The following is a 14,289-nucleotide window of genomic DNA, read 5'->3' as shown; positions in this document are numbered from 1 at the left end:
CGTCATCAATTTGTTTTTCAATGAACAGTCTGATGACAGAAAGTCAATATTCACGTCACCCAATAAATATATCTCCCTGTATCCACATGGCTTCTCAATCATTTCACACAATTTATCTAGATAATTACTATCAGAGCTTGGTGGTCTATAGCAACATCCCAGCAACATAGGTTTTAAATGGGGCAGGTGAACCTGCAGCCATACCATCTCTACCTCTTTTAACATCAAATCCTCCCTATACTTCACAGGAATGTGACTTTGTACATAAAAAGCCACTCCTCCCCCATTGCAGTTTCTATCCTTTCTGTAAAAATTGTACCCCTGTATTGATATTGCACCGTCCTCAAACGAGTCATCAAAGTGAGTTTCAGAGATGGCCAAAATATGAATATTATTTGATATCAACATATCCTGAACACACTGAACCTTATTTCTAAGGCTGCATATATTCAAGTGAGGATGGATGAACAATTAGTCTGTCGTACCTGTGACGACCCCTCCATACCACGTGGGGTGCCGTCTGGTTGTGTGTGTGTTTTGTGTGTGATTGCAGGTTCCAACTGCAGCTGTCTGACGAGCTGCAGCACCTGGGGAAAGGATATAGGAGGAGCCCAGCGGTTACCTCTCTCTCACTCCTTTGGGCACTGACCCCGGGCCAGCTTCAGGGACCTGTTGCTGGTACTGTTTGTTACATTGTTTATAAGAGAAATAAACAATTGTTATATTTCTTACCCTTCGTCTCGCCTCACTGCTTTTTGTTGCAGCCCAGGAACCGGGTTGTAACAGATTGGGGCTCGTTGCTTTGGACCTGGGAAGCATGTGCAAACTGGATGTCCGTTGTGGGGACGGATTTCGCGCAGCTGCTGTTGTCACTGTGTGCGGCTGGTTGTTTGGGAGTAGCGTTACGGGGGTGAGTGTTTTGCAGTTCTAATGCACAGAGATGGTGTGGCAGCGAGTACGAGCACAGTATCGTTAGTTACCGTGGTATCTGTCCCTGTTAGATCTAGTACGGTCTCCCTTGGAGGTCGTAGGGGGGGCTGTTAGTGCGGTTTGAAAGTGGTTAGAGCTATTAGCTCGGGAACACGCCGAGGCTGCGGGTGGAGCTGCCGGTTTGCTGGTCGCTTCGCCGAGCTTACGGTTTTAAGTGCATAAGTACCCGCCATAACTAGCACCTGAAGACTAGCGGGGAGTTTAGCTAGTTTCTGTAGGCTGTTAGAGGGACGGGCCACGGTAGCGTGTAGGCTGTGTAGTAGCGTGAGCGTGCACTCAGTGTTGTAGGGTGGAGGAGTTTGTGAGAGCGCCTACAGAGGAGCTACTGGAGGGCTTCTCACGTGAGCAGCTGATCTGTGTTGCTGAACATTTCCGCTTGGATGTTGGGGATAAGAGGATGAAGGAAAACATAATAGGGATTGTTAGAGCAAATCTGTTCGAGGTAGGTGTTTTCAAAGGGGGAACAATTACTGTTGATTCTGGCAGAGACAGTGTCAACGTGTCCGGCTGCCGTGATACAGACCTGACGTTTGAACAGAGAGAGAGACTGTTAATGTTGCAGGTAGAAATTAAAAGGCTTGAGTTAGAGGAGCGGAGGTTGGGTTTACCTGCTGGGGCTGCAGGTCAGGCCTATAATTTCCCTGGTAGAGCTACTCCATTTGACGTTGCCGGTAATCTGCGGGTTGTGCCTCAGTTTAATGAACGAGATCCAGATACATTTTTCTCCTTGTTTGAGCGGGTGGCTGAGAGCAGAGAGTGGTCAGAGGCTAATGGCACCTTATTGCTGCAGTGTGTGCTAACAGGTAGGGCCCAGGAAGCTTATTCTGCTTTTAACGGTGGCGGACAGCAAAGTGGATGGTTAAAACTGCTGTGTTGAAGGCTTACGAGTTGGTCCCTGAGGCCTATCGACAGAGGTTTCGGTCCTGGGAGATGTCTGACAGGCAGACACATGTTGAGTTTGCCAGGGATCTGGTTACCTCTTTCGGTAGGTGGTGTAACTCCTTGAAAGTGGATACGTATGTCGCATTATGTGAGTTGATGGTGTTGGAGTAATTTAAAAATGCTGTGCCCAGCCACATTGCGGTTTACATCAGCGAGCGTAAGGTGAAAACTGCTGCAGAGGCTGCTGCTCTGGCAGATGATTATGTGCTAACGCACAGGGGCGGTCAAGACGTCAGGGTCCAGGATGGAGCTGGTATGTATCGTGCAAGAGGTAGATGGGAAGAGAACGCTAATCCGCACTGGGGTGAGCGTGAGATGTGAGGTCAGCCACAGGGTGATTTGGAATTCTGTCATTTCTGCAGGGAGATAGGGCACTGGAAGGTTGACTGTCCAAAAGCTAAGGCTAAAAGGGGAAACTGTGTAGGCCAGTTTAACTCTGCTGCTTATGCTGTGTCTGTGGTGCCATTACCTGTCATCTCTCCCTGTCAGCAGTTGAATGAGCGATGCGGGTGGAAGGACCCACTGTTTTCTGCCTTTGTGTCAACCGGATACGTGTCATTGGTGGGAAGTGATATCAGCGTGCCGGTAAAGATTTTGAGACACTGCATCGTATGACTCATACATTCTGAGCTCTGTGTTACCATTTTCGGACCAATCTGGAACTGGGGATTTTGTCCGGATGCGAGGTATGGGAATGAATGTTGTGCCTGTTCCTCTGCATTCTGTTGTGCTTAACTCAGGTCTGGTGCAGGGTGAGGTCGCCATGGGGGTCAGTCCTGTAATGCCAATTGGTGGTGTGGATGTTATCCTGGGTAACGGCCTGGCTGGCAGCCGTGTGTGGGCTGAGGGTCCACCGGCTACTATGAAGTCATCTTCACCTACTGTGATTGTTAAGGCAGAGGAGAATGCCAAGTGCACTCCTGCAGTGTTTGTGGCTTGTTCTGTGACATGGGCTGTGAGCCGTGGACGGGAGGAATCTGAGCAGGCTGAAGAGGTCAGTGCGAGAGATTCTGTGGTTATTCCTGACTTGTTGTTGTCGGTATCCCACAGTAAGTTGGTGATGGAGCAGAAAGCGGATGTCTCCCTCAGTCCGTTTTTTGAGGCGGTTCTCTCCACCGAGGGTGGAAATGGTGTCACCAGGGGTTGTCAGCTGCAAGGGGGATTGCTGGTCAGAAAGTGGTGGTCACGTGGGAAAGGCTTCATTGGTGGGCCAGTGTATCAGACTGTGGTTCCTGTCAGGTTTCGTGAGGAGGTCCTCAGAAAAGCGCATGGGCAGTCAGGACATCTGGGTGTCGGTAAAACATGTGGTTACCTGTTGCGGTATTTCTTTTGGCCTGGCTTGAGGAGAGATGTGTCTTGGCATGTTGGATCATGTCACGCGTGTCAGACGGGTGGAGCAGTTCGGCAGCGACCTGGGGGTCAGGCCTTGGGTTTGTTGCCGAGGGCTAGGTTGCGGTTTCTGGAGGGACTTTCCGGGTTCTTCCAGGTGCACGGTCAAGGGACTGGCCAGAGTGGTCTTCTTTCCATGCCGGAATATCAGAGAAGAGCTCCTAGCTATTTGGGTACTTAACGGTGTTCCTAGGGGAACTCCTTTCTTATGGGGGGGAGTGTGACGACCCCTCCACACCACGTGGGGTGCCGTCTGGTTTTGTGTGTGATTGCAGGTTCCAACTGCAGCTGTCTGACGAGCTGGACCTGGGGAAAGGATATAGGAGGAGCCCAGCGGTTACGTCTCTCTCACTCCTTTGGGCACTGACCCCGGGCCAGCTTCAGGGACCTGTTGCTGGTTCTGTTCGTTACATTGTTTATAAGAGAAATAAACAATTGTTATATTTCTTACCCTTCGTCTCGCCTCCCTGCTTTTTGTTGCAGCCCAGGAGCCGGGTTGTAACAGTACCTAATGTAAGCAATGTTCTCTTTGCTCCTTTCGGCCTTCATGGCAGGGATGAGTTCCTTTCTCTTCTGGCGTACCGCTTCAGGATAATCCTCGTTGAGGAAGATGTTCGTTCCTTTCAACCTGTTTCGTCTCCCCATCACAGCCGTCTTGTCCTTGAAACGCAGGAACTTCACAACAATCTGCCTCGGCTTGTCTGCGCCCCTGCCGTTTCCCATTCGATGTGCCCTCTCCACCTCGATCCTCTCCTCATCCATCTGTAGTTATGTTCTGAGCAGCTCCTGGCCCTTGTACTCCGATTCCTCCCAACTCTCCCCTTGAGACTCTGGGATTCCATCAATAATTAAGTTATTGCGTTTCGATTGGCCCTCTAGATAGTCTGATTTTCCACTCATTGTCATAACAGATTCACGCACAGTACTAATGTCTGTGCGTGCTTCTTGGCTCTTCTTCTTCAACTCCTTACAAGTCTATTTTAGTTCATTCACTTCTTTTTGGGAGAACTGTAGACTGTTCTTAAGGTCCTGAGCCTCCCTATTCATATCATCCATTCTCTTGTTGGTGGAATCAACCAAGATTTGGATGAAACTCTTAAAATTGTTTTCTTGCTGCGTTAGTAGCTGCCCGTATACATATAAAGCAGTTTCATTTACCTGCAGCTCCCTCCTGATAACAGGAAATAACACTTAGCACTGCTTTTCTTTTACGCATCATGAAAGGCTTTCCCCAGCATAAGTATTAACTTGGCAATTATTATAATGTATTTAATGGCTTTTAGAATAATTAAACAATCAGATTTTGGATTGGTTTGCTAGAAGCCTGGCTTTCACTGCTTTCACTCAGCATTTCACAACAAAAGCCCTGGACATATACTGTACATGGGATCACTGCCTATCAGAGAGCACTTAGTGGCAAAAAAACTAAATAGCTAGAGGAGCTTATCCCCAAGTAGGCTTCGGATAGTAGCCAGGCAGCTAGCGGTAGCCATGTCGCAAACGATGATTTAGAGTGATCTTCTTGTTTAAATAGAATCAACAGACAGAAAGGATGTTGTTTCTCTTTTGGGCATTTTGTTGATAAAAAAAATGCAGAGCAATATAGATCTGAGGAAAACAGAAAGAAATTCTGAGATATACGAGTTAGGTATTTACTGACATATTTTATGTTGAAGATCAAATGTGAATATCTCTTCTGGCTGTGTTAATCACACAGATATTATTTCCGACATCTAACCACAAAAAAAAAAAAAAAAAATGTTGACTTTGAGAAAAGGGAAACGGAAGTGTTAATTGGCTCACCCATTAACGAGTGTTAGGACTCCTTCCTGCACCACTCTATACTAGCAGGTCAAAGGTATACATTTTGGCTTTCTGTCATAGTAAGTGGACCCTTGACCTGTAGTTTATACATGGAAACATTTTTTACGTATGGTTTGTCACTTTGGAAGTGTCAACACCACACTAGTACTCTAAATGCTGTGAGAGTTATCTCTGTATGGATTAATGTCTTTCCTTTATGAAACAAAGAACAGTAAAAGCTACATTATGGAAGATAAATTGCTACTAAAAGATCAAGCACTCATTGTGTCAATCTTAATGATTGCTCCGGTTAAATGGATGTAAAAGGGGAGACGGATGTTATCACTGGGTGAATCCCAAGGCATCTTTAATTGTCAGTCTGGAACAAAATGAGTCCCTGTCCTAATTTATCTGACTTAATTTATCAACACTCTGCCTTCCTATTCACACGGGAGCTCACTGCAGCAGCCGTTGTATTGCTTTCTGCCTACACACCACTTTTAATGCTAATGCGTATTGAAGTTTGACAAGTTGCTTTTCTCCTGCTACATTTCAGCACTGATCAGAGTAAACCATTATATTGTCCATTGACTTCCAAAAAGCAGATCTAAGGCACGCTGACAAGGGTGCAATCAAACAGTAAAGACGGACAGCGATCAGACAGCTGGCTGCTGTCTCCTACTCACTCTTTTCTACATTCTACCTCATATTTTTTCTTCCTGTCTGAGGCTCCTCTCATCCCATTGCTGCTATCAATTAGCGTAGCAGCCGGAGCTGATGATATTTCGTTTGATGGTGAGCAGTAATTTCATATTTGAAGGAATGCTGGGCTTTTCAAGAGGACAAAGTGAACATTTTCTAATGACAGTGTTTATGCATATCAGCAATGTTTCCATCCAACAACACAAAGTGCTCTCTGGAAATAGCAAAGTAAATGGCATGTTGAAAGTAACTTAATGTTTCAGCCTTACTTTTATGTTTTTTTTTATCTACATTGAATTCAACAGCTCAACCAACACATGAGTTATGCGACACAGATTCAGTATCTCAGTGTGATGACACTGGGCCTACACCCTCAGTATTCTTTTTTGATGAAATTCCCGGGAGGATGTAAAATAAGTCCCGCAAAAAGAATGGAAACCACCTCTCAGAGCTGCATTAAATAATACACACTCAATAAGAGGAAACAGACGTTCAATGGTTGGTTCACCAAAATAAAAAATAAATGTCCCCCCCAGGTGTTTAAGATATTTATCTGGGAGATTTCTGCCCTGTAGTCATTGGAAAATTGTTTTTCTTGAAGAAATGTTGGCATTGAACGTTTGTAAAGTGCTTTTAAATGATGACCATGAATGAAATCCCATTCTCATTCATTCTATAGGATATGTGATAGAATTCCCCTACAGGTACATCTTTTTCTTCATACAGCTGAACGTCCCCAAATTCCCACCCCTATGATAAAGCTAGGGTTTCTGCCCTTACTGGAATGAAGGATTTATTTTCTAGCTTGGTAGATACAGTGTCTTCAATATACACCCAGGAGACAGCAGATACTTTTAGGATGTCTATCTGAAGTTTGTAATTTGTTAAACTAAAATCCAGAAGCAACATTTACATTTTTACAAAGAATAATGAGTTTGACTTTAATTGTCGCATTAACAAACACTAAAGCAATCACTGTACACAACATAAATAAATAACCAAGAGATGTCCCTGCATTGCATACAGGTGATGAATGGTCATTAGCATTAATGCTAACTTAACATTCAAATCCATTATCATGGTATTTTTAGGCAATAGCATAGGTCTCAGATATAAAAAACATGTCTATGAAGTGTTTTGCTCAAAATGCCAAACATATCACCCATTCTAGCCATGCCTCATATCGCTCTATTTCACTTCCTGTTTCAAAAGTGCTGATTTTGGGTAAAAAGCTTTAAAAAAAGAGAAATTGATAAAAAAGAAAAAATGAGGGGGCTACTGTCTAAACTAAATACTGCGGTGATGAAACGCCATATCATGGATTATCAAGGATTATTTCTGAAACCGTATGGAGTTCAAAGGCTTTCTTTCTTGCCGGGAACTCACCACAAGGTGAGTTCTTTTTATTTCCTGCTTCTTCACACACATGCTCTCCAGTACAGGTTAGCAATGCTAATGTAAACACCGACCATGTTACATCCAAAACAGTAGGGCATTGTTTCTGATGGCAACTTTCTGATAGGGCCGTGGGTCCACATTTCTGATATTACGTCATATCGGACATCGTGAATCTGGATCAGCTCCGTTGTTCCCCCGTTTTTAGAGATTTGGGTACGGAGGGAAAGAGAGAGGGTTTCATTTTCTGACGCTGCATGAGTTCCCTGATAAACCGGGGGCACATATTTATGTATAAAATACATCAAAAGGTGCATTTTGCATGAAAAGTCCCATATGTTTTGAATGACTGTTACATCAATTACTCTTGTGCTCCGTAGACTTTTCTAGAAAAAAGGTAATGCAAACCTATATGGACAAACAGTGCCAAACGGTCAATACTTTGCTAACTATCTTAAAGGGGCAGCACATTAGTTGATTAAAAACCATAAACTAATGTGCTAGGTAAAATAGATAAACTTAATGTGCCATGGCAAATTGTTCCCAGGGGTGTTGCAAGACTTACAATTAATTTAAGACCCCAAATTAACCAATCAACAGAGAGCTACATCACCAATTGACCCTTACTGGACCTAGACCTGGGACAGGAACCCCAAACCTGGGGTCGCTTCTCAGTCGGAGGAAAAACCAAAGCACCAAACCACTGGAGTAGGGCTTAAGGATCCCCCAACATGACTTGGGACATGTTCCTGGGGAAGGTAAAAATAGGTACCACTTTTTTTAGCCTGCTTCCAAACATTTTACAGATTATACATAGCAAATTCTGTTGAGTGAAATAGTGTTAATTTTTCAGTGTTAATTATTTAGAGTTGATAGGGTTGATTTGGGCTCTTATTTAAAAAAAAAGTGAGGACTGAGTATATTTAATAATTTAGGCAGTTAATTGTTGTATTAAAAGTATGTGTAAACGTCAGGTAGGGTGAGACTCAAATGTGTTGAAGCTGGTGTGGATGCTAATGCTCATGACTTTGGCTACATCGTGCAAGGTGCTGTGTCATTTGCGTGCAGCAGTGTGACCATAAGCGGGACATCAGGTGGAGATTAGTTGCAGTCCTGTGTTAGCTAATGCTAGCGCAGTGATAACGCTAGCGCAGTGATAACGCTAGCTCTATGCCAATAGAGAGCCGAAGTACCTCACTTTCCGGTGAACCTCCATGGGGCCTTATTTCGGAAAAATTATGTATTGAAGTCAATGGCGAGAGAAAAGTTATCTTTCGATCCCGTTTGAATTGTTCCACGAATTACACATATGATTTTTGTCAATTGAAAAGATAATTTTGCAAGAAAAAAAAAAAGGATTGCCGTAAAACTGTGAAGGAACACTTTTTTTTTGTGAAACCGCTCAAGGAACTACATCTCTGGTCTCGCACAACACACGTGATGTCACCAAGATGGCCGTCACTACTGTCTTGCCAAAAAAAGGATTGACTCACCCTCAATATCACCGCAATGAAACTCGTCCAGAAGAAAGTCATGCAAAGCTGCCCGCCTGCCTGCCTTCCTTCCTTCGGTTCTCCCTGAACTGCCTGATCTTTTTAATGTTCAATGTTAACCATTTGTGCAGATAGCATGAAGTAGAAAAGATCGCCGATGCTAATGTAGCGTTAGCGTTAGCATGTCTCCCCCGGGGGCATTCGGGCTTAAATGGTGTATTAGAGAATGATCACACCGGTGTGACAAAGAGTTCACGAAATATGACTACTACTCTTACTGTTTAACATTTTGGGTTACTTAATGGTACTTCATGTTAAGGCTAATAAAAATAACAAGGCTAAGCCGGCTGTAATGCTAACTAATGTGCTTGCTACTAGCTAGGTAGCTAACTTGAGCCAGCCACTCCTGGTCCTTTCATCAGAAGGGAAGTGAAAGAACGAGCAAGACCCATTGCTGGTATGATTACAACCTGGTACTACAAAGCACACAGGCATCCTTTTAAAGTTATCTTATCTTAGCTATCGCTTATATTTAGTGGAAGAAAACAATTATGACATCAGTTATGACATCACTTACTCTGGGATTTGTAGTCTTTCTAGTTCTTTATTTCTCATAGTCTTATATTTCAACACTTTTACGACAAACTGTGACTTTTTTGACATGGAAATTATTTTTTAAGATTGACAAACATCATATGTGTAATTCATGGCACAATTCAACCAGGAACGAAAGATACGTTTTCTCTCGCCATTGACTTTAATACATAATTTTTCCGAAATAAGGTCCCATATGTTCCACCGGGAAGGGAAGGACTTCCCCTCTCTATGCCCAGTTTGTTAACTAAGGCTAGAGCTGCTGTAAGACTTTTAGAACTTTTAGAATTTTAAAAGCTTATGTAAAAAAGCGTTTAGGTAAGACAATATAGCAAAACTGAAAAAAGGGTAAATTGAGGCAAATGGATAAACTGGTAAATAAAAACACCATCCGTTATTTTAGAAATTACTGTATGTTCTGTATACAGCTTTCAACAATAGTGTAGGCGGTTATGGCACATATTCAAGGTCATTATGTCTGCACACTCGATACGGAAACCATACAACCTATTATATATTTCCTCTGTAACTTCTCAGTTGAAGCATTGAAAACCATTGCAGACACACAATAACGCGGTTTCTTGACTAAAGGCACAATGTGCTTTTCTCGACTTGGATATGTCATTATAAGCTTCGACAATGCTCTGAACATTACAGGCCCTTGACTCCCGGTCTGCAGGCTACACAGTGACAGCTGGAGGTAATTCACTTTGCTTAATTTGCTCGCTGTTAACGGCTCATAGGATGATAACGGCAGCGAGAAAGCTTTAATCATATTCCTCTGCCTTCTAGAGAGATATTGCTTTTTCTCGCAGTTTATAGAATGGTTAGGGGAGGGGGTGTGTGTGACAAAAGGAAAGAGCACAGGGCCTGGTTTAAAGGATGTGTGTGTGTTTGTGTGTGTTTGTGGCTGGTCGGTGTCATGGGCGGACATGTATCATCGATCCACTACTGGGGCTTCCTGTACACGAGGTGGCATTAAAATGATCCATGGCTTCTTTCCCGGGTTAATACCAGTGATATTGAGATATCAGATTGCTGTTTTCTGTTCCTGGCAGCAGGGGGGCACGCACCCACGCCAGCAGAGTTTACACACATACAGGTGGGAGGAGAGGGTTCTTCCACAGGGACTGAGGTGATGATCTAATAGGGACATTTGTTTTTGTCTCCCACTCATTCCTCGCCCAACTCCTCCTCTCTCCTCTTCAAGGCCCAAAACAAAAGCTTGCGTCTAGGGGGGCCCACTATTGCTGCCTGAGTGGCGTATAAATAACAGCCGCATGACAGCAAGACAAGTGAAACACACACCATCTGGCCTTGCACCGGTGTCTGCCTCACGCACAGAGATAGGCAGGAGAAGAGGGGGACAAGGTGGAGGTTAGACGATCAGAATATCCCCCTCTAGTCAAAAGGGACGCCACGTATAAGCCACATTTTTTGTTTGTGCTGTGTAAGGGGCTGAGAGGCAAGGTAGTCTGAAGCATCTACGTTCCTACCAGGTGGCTGGTGAGAGCCACACACCTGGAGCTGATATCCACTTCAAGGGAGCCAAAAGCAAACTGAGCAGTTCAGTGTAATTTTTTTGTTTGACTAAATAAAGCCCTTTTTGACTAGAACATTCACTACGTTTGATTGTTGCACCACCAGGTTTCTCTTTGGTCGGCCGGTTCTGTTAATCAATAAAAAAATGTGATCGCATCAATCACAGTAATAATCTTTGTTTAAATCTAAGTAGTATTTACTTGCTCCTACTGTGTACACTGTGGTGTTGTGATAAAGAAATGCCTGACAAACTGGTAAGAAACATCACGAACACCATCTGTTCCCACATGGTGACCCTTACCGCTAACTCCCACTCTGGTGCAATTTCAAGAAGCTGGAATGGTAAGAAAAAAAATTCTTTCCTCCTAAAGAACAAGTACAGTTGCCATGTGTCATGGATTAGGTGTGCTGTTATACTGAGGTGGTGATGGTTCTTCCTGATGTCCGGCGTTTCCAGTCAGTGCAACACATGAAGCTTGTTCAAATGTCCCCGCTTCCTTTCCCTTTTGAATGCCATGCAATTCATGGTAAACATAGGTAGAGTACCTGTAGGGAGTTTGGGTAAACCTTGTGAAGTTGATTAATTTGTGTTATGTTCTTTTAATCAATTAAAAGGCCCTATTATGCTCATGTTCAGGTTCATATCATTGACTGTAGTTCTTATTTGTATTTTGTGCCTCTGCTGTGACATGTTTACATGCTTCAATGTTAAGAAAGGTCTTTATTTTTCTCACACTGTGCTGCAGGTATGATTGGTCAACCTCTTAGAGAAGTCCTAACCCTTAAACTATCATGTACAATGTGTTGAAGCATTAGCCAATAGAAGCGCGAGTGTTCCATAGTGATGTCACAAGTAAACAAAGGAGTCCAATGGAGGCGTTTTTGGCACGGGAGAGAAACTCCCTCTGGAGGGAACACAGGGATTGTAGCCTTTGCAGACCATTTACATACATAAAAACCACTAGTACACACTACATCATAAGGAATCCAGTTTTCTAGATCATTTGCAAGAGTTTAGGCGTTAACAAATCGACAGACCTAGTTATCATGTACCTAAATATAACAATTTTCTTGAAATGTATCTGACACAAAGAAATATGTCTCACTTATGTGGTAGAGGGTTTGCAGAAGACACAGCATATTACATGCCATATGTATAATCACCTCTGGTTATATCAAATTAGTCACTATAAATTGGTGGGCTGGAAGCAAGCTGCTCACTTACAGTAGATTCCCGTAAATCAAGCGTCTCCGCAGGGTACAGTTGTGTAGATGAACTGCTGTTTAGGCTGAAAATAGCAACTGTTGATGCATGATTCTTTCTTGTCGTGTTATATTCATTACCCCCTTATGATTGCCCTCTAATACATTTCTCTGATATTTTTTCTTCACTTCCATGAACCCCGATCAATTTCTTTGAGCCGAGCATGTTCCATTACCAAGAATTACTCATCCACTGATAGGCGAGAAAGGATATTAATCAATGTAACCTTTGTAATTAACAACCTTGTTATTTTTCCGAAGCCAAACAGAATGAGAATGTGGCTGTGTTTAAAGCTCATTATTTAGAGCGGTGCAGAGTAGACATTATACATTGCTATTGATCATGTTTGAAGTCAGCCGTACACAGTCAATACCCAGAGCCAGTGAGAAATATTCTTTTTTTAAGGAGGCATACTGCAGGGAAAAGCAGTTTGCCTTTATCAGATGTACACAATTCTGGGAACATTTGATCAGAGGTGGAAAGTTACAATGTATATTTTACAAACATGTTTGTACTTTTCACTGTTGCTGGTGCTTTTTTATTTATATTTTTGGCAACTTTATTTTATTACAATGGAAGCCTGTTTGCGCCACAGGAAAATAAATAAAAAAATCCTGTAAGTCATTATAATGACTTAGCTATCTTCATATAGTAGATGGAGAAACGTTTCAAACAGGTCAGCTCAGCATTCTGTGGCGAGCAAAATAATGTGCATTGATACTGTGCTAGAGCAACCCAGTCTCACGGCATTTCGTGTTCACCAACACGATTTTTAATCTATTGATTCGTGTTCACCAACACGATTTCCCCCTTTTTTTCGTGTTGCACAGCACGATTTTAAAAGCAATGTATTTCTATTGGTAGTCTTTCCCCTTTTTTTTCGTGTTGCACAGCACGATTTTAAAAGCAATGTATTTCTGTTGGTAGTCTCACGGCATTACGTTTTATAGGAAGACCGGAAGCTGTGTGGTTCATAAAAACATGTTCTTACTCAATATCAAGCCACGATTATTGCTTTTATTTAAAATCGTATCATTTCCGACTTTTGTTGCTGTCTGTGAGGAAAATAAATAGGGCTAATTTTTCCTTCTAATTTGTTATTCTTTTCAAAATAACACACTGTTATTTAGTCAACAATAACACACAATTATCCTTGTTTTTATTTATTTGTTTAATTCTATAATCTCGGGCTTTTTTGCCGTCCTTCAGGAACTGAATTTCAAAATAAAAATAACCGGAAACAGACCTAGGCCTATAAGGGACATTTCGAGCATCATCGAGTTTAGGATGGCCGAAGACACTACACTACCCATAATCCCCAGCTATCGTTTAGGACTACAGTCCCCGTGATTAAACTTCAAGTCGGGATTGGATGTTGGAGTGGCAGTGCGCCAAGGTTACGGAATCGAAACTGGATCGAACGCCGCCCCCTCCCAACAATTAGAAGTTGCCAGTATTAAACACCAATTATTAACCAATTAAAATGAACCGATTAAACATCTCTCTGACACAGTTTAAACGCATTTCAAGTGGAAAAATTGTTTGTGTCTCCTCTTCGTGTCTCGGGAAGCTGGAAGCTGTATTATTTTCAGAAAAAAAAAATATATATATATATTTTTTAACTATAACGGGTACTTTACACAACATTGAGTCAAACTTATCCGTGTTTTAATCCTTGTTTTATTTATGTTAAATTGTTGTTGTCGGTTAATTTTCCATTTTATTTATTTTGGTTTAAGATATCATTATTTTTTATTTATTATTATCATGTTAGATGTTTAAACTTTTCTGCATTTTATAAGGCAATATATACTTTTTTGTTTTTGTCCGTAGGCTACTTAGGTTATTAAAGAGTTATCGTGTCAAAATATAGGAAATGTATTAATATTTTATTGTATAATCGGTACAGGAAATTACATCATTCAGAGCACCACCTATTGGCCAAAGACGCTGACACCGGCATTGCGATCCATCCTCTGACAAAGTAAATTGGGTCACTAAAGTCTGATACATGTTTTGCTTAGATTTAATAATTGGGGCTTTTTTTTAAGCCTTTACTCGCATGGTTCATCATACATACTGAACTGTTCAAAGTCTGAGAAATGCTTTCGCCATAATCAGCAAAGCAACATCAATGTGAAATTATTCTTGCGGGCGGCTAGCTAGCTAGCTCAC

Source organism: Notothenia rossii, assembly GCF_949606895.1.
Source record: "Notothenia rossii genome assembly, chromosome: 6".
NCBI classification, from domain to species: domain Eukaryota; kingdom Metazoa; phylum Chordata; class Actinopteri; order Perciformes; family Nototheniidae; genus Notothenia; species Notothenia rossii.
This window is presented reverse-complemented; position numbering follows the sequence as displayed.